Raw genomic sequence first — 7,524 nt, 5'->3', positions numbered from 1 at the left:
GGATTGGCCAAATGTAACCCTAAAACCACCTGTAAACAATTTGAATTGTCAGATGAACAAGCATTTATCGCGCGAATTATTGTTGTTTCATCTCAACTGCTTGTAATGAAGACAATTGTCACAACCATATAAGCAATTTCAAATGAAGCCACGGGACCCATAACCTCCGCTGTGAATGAGGCAGATGGTGCATAGTATTTTGTGGTTTAATACAGCAGGAAAGACCAGGGCAGTCACTGGGATTGATCGGTGAACTTCTGCAACGTGCTGCGTACGCGGTTTTGCTGGGCCATGCCAATAACACTGCCGTGTGCCTGCATGCGAGAACCATCGGGAGTGGTAGCTGAGTGGTTAGCGCCCTGACCGTGTGGTGTTGAATGTTGGACCAGTCCTTGGCCTCTCAAATATCGACTAAGCATTAAATCAATACCTAGAGTGATTTGTAAAATAGCTACTGCGGTGTGGCCTTGGGTGCTGTGCCATCATCAGTAGGTGCTCATAGACAAAACATGCCACCCAAGTGTGTCAATACTGTATGGGTGATCATTGTCTCTTTGTAAATTGTGTGTAGACCCTCGGGATGCCTCCTCAGAATTTGATTGATGGCGCGCCTGGGAGAAACAAGTACTTTTGTGAGTGAAGGGGCGAGCGGGGGAACCGCATTAAGTTTGAGGCGGAGCTGGGTCTGTTAAGAGTTTAGTGGGGCATTACTTTGTATAGTTAACTACTTCCACACGTTTTTTTGCAGTCAATATAATTCATAATGCTTTTTTGGGGAAGGGTTAGGCCTCATGGTGATCTGCCCAAATTTGTGTCATTAAGGCTCTCCACTACCTGACACAGGCAAGCAAATTAAAGTACCATGAAGTGCAAGCGATTAAAGAGACGCCAGTTGTGACTAGTAATCATTATTTTAGTAGAATCATCTGTAATGTGAAGGGCAATGCTCAAAACCACGTTTAGCAATCAGATCGGACGTTTTTGGGAAGCTGCAGAGGCGAGGAGACGTTTCCTCCCTCACCTGCAATGTAGAAGGTCGTCGCGTGGATCCCCACCCTGGCTGCTGTACATTGCGGGAACAAATCTTCTCCCCTTTGCCTGGTCGCCTCTGAAGAAGAGGCAATAGTTCAGTGGGCTTTACCTGGTAACAAAATAATGTTTTGCTTGAAAGAGATTCAATCACAGTTAAAATAGCTCTTCTTTGTTTACCTCAAGGATTTATCATAGTTAATAAATATTGATTGCACTTGGTATTTGCGCTATCATTCTTAGAATGCAAAGCTATCACAAAGGAAGGTGCCTGCTGTGTTTCACAGACACCAACTGCAGTCATTTCACAGTAGCGGGCATAACGCCAGCACGGTAATTTTATTACTTCACAAGGTCTGTAATGTCCCATTTTAAATCAAACAGCGCAAAGCATCATATGGTTAATACTGAAGTAATAACCAGGGCGGCTTGCAGAATTTGAACCATGAACTTCTGCAACATGCGGTCAAAGCACTTCCACTGATCTATGTCAGAGCACTAAAATATTTTGTTTCTACGCTGTGGGTGTACAAGGGTGCTGTGGTTTGTTGTGATGTTTTAACTGGTCTGCATCGTTCCTGCAGATGGTTCGGGGATGCCTTTGATGTCCGGACAAAGCAGGGTCCCAGGCAGTCACCCCCTCTACTTGGCACTCGGGAGCCAGGACTCGGAGTTCCATGACTTCATTAGCCGCTGCCTGGAGTAAGAACACCCCCCCCGCTCCCACCATACCACCGAGAGGTTTTCCCATTCAGTCACCTGGTAAAAAGAAAAGAGTTTAATAGTTTAACATCACTGGCGAAAGCTCCTCTTTGATCACTAGCTCCACCCTCTATTCTGATAATTCTTCATCTTCCAAGCCATATCTCCCATTAAACACCATTGTCCATAGTCTTGCATGTAAAAACATGCACTTGCATAGAGACCCACAGACTCACGTACTTACATGGCCGATGCACGTGTAGTGACTCAGTCGGAGACAGGGTTCTTAAGGGACCTTCCTTATTCCACACGTCAGGAAACCACATGTGCCCCGCGTGCCTACGCACTAGTCACACATCCATGTTCTTGAAGGTACTACCTAGCTGGAACAGTCTGCAGGCTGTCTAGCTTGCGGCGTCTAAGGTGGTCGGAGACGGAACCGATGAAGGTGACGAACGGTGACACGGCGAGGGGATCCACTTCCAGCAACAGCCGCGAGCTCCCGTCCCGGGCCCCCTTTTATTCCCCTGGCGTGGCCTCGCCCCGCCCTTGCCACGCCCTCTTTCTCGAACCTACTAGCGGGTTCTCAGGCTTCCAGATCGATTTCTTCCTGGGCTTCCCTTTAGATCTCCCTCTGCTGATGTGTGTACTGCCCCCTGCTGCCTCTGCCGCTTCCCCGTCAGCAGCCCGCGTTATAACACTACACACGTAAAGAGAGACCCATATACTGTCATACACTCACATGGTCCATACCAATATCCACAGACTACGTGGTCGAAAAAGATGTTAAATAATGTGGGAGGCAGAGGACATCCCGTTCGCACCCCAAGGTAAACAGGGAATGGCTCTGACTTCAGGCCACATAGCTTTACCTGAGATTGCCCACCATCATGAAGGCCCTTAATGTCCACACACTTACATAGAGACCCACAAACTTGCATACACTTACATCAGCCATACATTTACAAATACATAGACAAATAGACTCACATGCACTGACGTGGTCCATACACATATAAAGACCCAGACTCATACACTCACATGGTCTATACACTTATAGAAACCAATAGACTCACATACTCTTACATGAAAGCCCATAAAAGGAACATATATCGATATATGTATATCATGTATGTGGAGGGGGCTCGGTGAAGGATTCCACTGGGCAACGCCAGGCTACACGTACCTTGAGGCTACTGGACAGTTGTAAGCATTGACCCTCCAACAACAATTGAGGGTAGTGGAGCGATGTTCACAATGAGCGGACCACCAGGGGGAAAAATACATCAAGGTGGCACAGTGGGGAGAACAGAAGGTTCATCTGCCAGTCATCACCAATAGTGGAGGATTTATGCTTCTCCCTTTTTTATATAGTCAGGTCCTGCAATTTTTTTTTTAATCAGGGCTCTATGACACAATCAGCCACTATTGAGTCATGACATAGCCAACATCGTGGCGTATACGTTAGATTATTGCAACTCACTAGTCTACGGGACGTCTGCAAAAAGCATTAGGAAGCTGCAGCATGTACAATATTCTTTGCAAGATCCAACCATGTCCGTCCAGTGTTCACGGAGCTGCATTGGATTACACTTGCTAAACTAATACATCACACTCAATACACACAAAGTGCTTACCACAAATGAACCACAAATTAACCACAACACCACTGGGGCAATTAACTTTTAAATATAGATTGAAAACTACTTTTTTTTTAAACTCATGATTGAATGTAGTTTGTTGTCCTTCACCCGTACCTGCAATTGGCACGGTTGGCTATGTATGGTGTGAAATAAGTTGAACATACACACGTAAGTTAATGGACACAGTAAGAGAAAAAAATTCACGTAAATACTTACATCATTATCACCCTTGCCACGTGTGCCACATATTTCTGTGTGCCTCAACAGATGGGATCCAGCTCTGCGGATGACACCAGCAGAGGCACTGGCGCACAGCTGGCTGAGGGATGAGGAAATTCCGAGGGATGAGGAAATTCCGAGGGATGAGGAAGTGCCGAGGGATGAGGAAGTGCCGAGTCAGTGTGTCCCTGTTCTGGACACATCAATCCACTCAGAGGCATCCGCCAAGGAGGAGACTAGAGAGTGGGGTGAACCCCTGCAGAAAGAGAAGAAGAAGTCACGTCTGGTTCGAGCATACAGGGCCGTATGCTCATTCTTCCGTGGCTTTAAGAAATGCACCGCATGCGACCGTAATGCTCATCCTGGGCGCGTACACATTCCACACACCGTATACACACACGCTCGCCTAAGCGAATACATGAGCAACTTCCGGTGCTAGCATCAATATCAGATCCCATCTCCTGAGTTTTTTTACCCCTACACATATAGAATAAAACCCCTCTTAACGACGGTAATTGGTTCCATGAATACGGTCATTAAGTAAGCTGGTAATTTAACAAGTAGAGTCGACCCTTCCACATCGTGGGGGTTAGAGGTGCAGGCCCCGCGATCTGAAAAAAACAAGTTAAATGTTTTGGTCCCCTTGGTGAGCGAAGCAAGCACCTCCAGTTACTAAACTTTTTAAATTATCTCTACATGTTCAGCCTTTGCGTGTCGTCTGCTGGCTTTTGCGTTCTTTTAGCAAACTTAACTTTTTACAAAATGTAACTTTAAAAAATAAAGTGTATATTTATGGTGTTGAAAGATACAATAGATTAATATTATACAGTACTGTACATATATTTTATGGATTTATGAGTCCCTAAACTTTTTGTGTTGTCTGCTGACCTTTGCGTGTCATCGGTGGCTTTCGCAAAACTCCCAAAAACTCCCCAAAAATTCCCATTTTATTTCTTATAACGACCCCGCAATATATTGAAACCGCAATGGGGAAAGTCGCGATGCAGAAGGGTCGACTATAATTTGGTCATTAGGCAAGTATAGGAAAGACATGTTAAAGGCTTAATTTGTTTCCATAGCATCAAAAGTTACCCCTTTTCCACCCATAAAACGTACTTTATAATGTTAAAAAAATGTATATTAACAAATAAAGTTACTAACAACATGATAAACACATAATATTAGAAGAAACATGGTTAATTCATTAATATTGCACTACAAAGTTGCATGATAAAGCGAGATGAATACAGCAATACTGTATAGAGTAAAACACAGTCCACGATGACACGCGAGATGCGTATGCAGGCTGAACAATGACCAAGGTGCATGGGTAGCATCTAGATTCGCCTTGCGTGATCTTATGCCGAGGCAGCCATACAACCGCTTATTCCAACTCGCACGGCATAGTTCTATTCACTCAATCGCGTTCATCCAATTTACATCCGCGTTATAAAAATAATGTGTTCCTTAATACAATATTTGCGTGATGAAAACATGCTTTATAGCAGAACTGACTGTACACACATACACACTACACACACCACACACATGGGACTAGCCCATTAGTGTAGTTAGCCCTACGCTGGGCCCTGCCATCCTGGTTTTCATCCGGGCAGTCCTCAGAGGATGACCTCGCCACGGTTTCCAGGACATGGAAGGGCATAGCTGAACCAGCATTTGAGAGCTGAGGTGGCCTGGTGATATCACAGATGAAGCCAAAAAGGGCAAGTACCAAGGCCACCTGTTAACAGTTAAGATTAATTTTATTCATAGTTATATAAGTATCATTGTTGGTTTAATAGACGTAATAAAAATACATTATTCGTAACATCGTCTCAAACTCGTCTGTATGTCATGCAACTCGAAGTTCACAGCGGGGGAGGGGACGGGGAGGGGTCTGGGTCTTGGCTTCACCGACTCCCCCTTGAAACCCACGGTGGGACTTGTGCCTCCTTGTCATGCATAGAACGGTTCCACTCGGTGTGGACGCTGATGCGCAGTGGCCCCGATGAGTCACTTTCGGTATGGTCTGATTAAGGGCCCTTGCAATCAATCAACTCAGCCTCTCGACTTGTCTACCGCTATGATGTGTTTACACACACTACTTGGTGCATTTTTTCCTCTGGTCAAACAGTGTCCATTCCCTCTACCGCACCTTTAGGCACCAGGTGTCTCCCAATAACCTCTATCATCTACACAATGCGAAAATGAAGCCTCGAGACCTCATGCACCACCCTGAACGTGTGGTTAAGATGGTGATGGTTTTAATGTACACACGTGGACCTCCGAGTAGTAAGGTTGGCTACGTATGCTGCGAAAGAAGTTCAACATACATACGTGGGCAGAGTCAACCGGCCCTTTATGTTCATGCAGGGCGTTGGATACTCACTTTAGTTTGGTAAACTTAGCATCCCACCAACTCCGAAAAGGCAAATACGCACACTCCCACCTTCTCTGATACTCTGTAACACTCGGCTTGCTATCAAGGCCGATGAAGACAAAGCATCAAAGGGCCTCTCTGGCTCACTTTAACCATTTGTTCTTACAAGTAAAACTCTGGACCGGTTTTAACATTCAGTGTCTCATCAAGAGTCAGGCTTGCTTGAACCATTTGTTCAGTTCCAGCAATACTCTGGACCGGTTTTGACTTTCATTGTCTCATCAGCAGCAGATTCACCTTCATCAGGCTCAATCTCTGCCGCTGATGAGAACCTGAACGTTGAAACTCGTGTGAAATGTGATTCTCATCGGCCGCCAGGCCCATGGTGTAAACCAATGGAGCCTGCAGCTCTTAGCATCCAATCTGCCTCTCTCCTGGCTTCTCTTTGCATGTGCTATGAAGAAGAAAGGGAGTCCATTTCCCAAAACGTCGCCTATTGTGCCTATTGTATATTTTAATGCAGTCAAAGCCTCACATGCTACGCTATTATTGATGACATGGAGAAGGGTCATTGCAAAAAAAGTCACCAGTTCATTGGTTGATGACGTCATTAGATGGGGAGGGGGCGGCTTCCCTGACGTGAAAAGAGTGCAGAACACTCAGTGCAAGAGAGAGACACAGACACAGAAATAAACACAGCGACACAGAATCATGAAGACATAAAAACACACAGAGCCACAGAAACACAGTCACAGTGGCAAAGAGGCATACAGAAAAACAGAGATACATAAACACAAAAACACAGAAACACTGAAACACAGAAACAGTGACAGGGACACGGTCACAGGAATACAAAAACACAGACACACAAAGATACAGAAACACATACAGACACAGAAACACAGCAAAAAAAAACACTCAAAAACACATACAAAGAAAAAAATATACAAACACTTAAACAGACATAAAAACAGACGGATAGAATCACAAAGACATAGAAACACAGACAGACGCATAGAGACACAGATACACAGATGTAGTTGAGGCGTAGGTCTCCCCCTTCTATTCCACTAACATGGTCCATCCGGCACTCACCCTGGATGCAATAACCCCTTTTTATTAACTCCAACACCACCACCACTCAGTCTGTCAGTTGGGGCATCCCTAATCCTGAATAGCCATGCGCATCGGGGTAACAAGGGGAAAAAACATAACTATTTACCACAATACGCCCGCACGCTTGTACGCACCTGCCATGCCATCCCACAGAGGTGCAGGCTGTGGTTTCTCGCTCTGAAGAACACGAGTAGCCAGGGCACAGCGTGAGTAGAACAGGCCCAGGGTGGAAGGTCATGGATTGTGTGAGCAGGGGGTGTATGGAATCTTCCGAGGGTAGTCACGATGTCTCAGCGCATACGACTGGGAGCACGCCGTGGTTACGAATGCCTGTCAACCTGATATCTTCAGCCAAGTGTCTACCGTTATGCTGACAATGCAGCATCGTGATAAGCCGCTTTGTATCTATATTCCTGGGATTCCCCGCTCCATGTC

General features: G+C 45.5%; 1 long non-coding RNA gene across 1 annotated transcript; it reads left to right on the top strand.

Moving 5' to 3' along the window:
* Nucleotides 1–1,624: 1,624 nt before the first annotated feature.
* Nucleotides 1,625–5,421, top strand: LOC142922950 (uncharacterized). Its single transcript, XR_012940442.1, has 2 exons — nucleotides 1,625–1,731; nucleotides 3,642–5,421. It is a non-coding gene; the product is annotated as an uncharacterized LOC142922950 (long non-coding RNA).
* Nucleotides 5,422–7,524: the final 2,103 nt, after the last annotated feature.

Source organism: Petromyzon marinus, unplaced genomic scaffold (assembly GCF_048934315.1).
Source record: "Petromyzon marinus isolate PM22_M1 ecotype Great Lakes invasive population unplaced genomic scaffold, UKy_Petmar_22M1.pri1.0 PM_Scaffold_23, whole genome shotgun sequence".
Classification (NCBI taxonomy): domain Eukaryota; kingdom Metazoa; phylum Chordata; class Hyperoartia; order Petromyzontiformes; family Petromyzontidae; genus Petromyzon; species Petromyzon marinus.
Note: the sequence above shows the minus strand (reverse complement) of the source record. Positions and strands in the feature narration are given on the sequence as shown.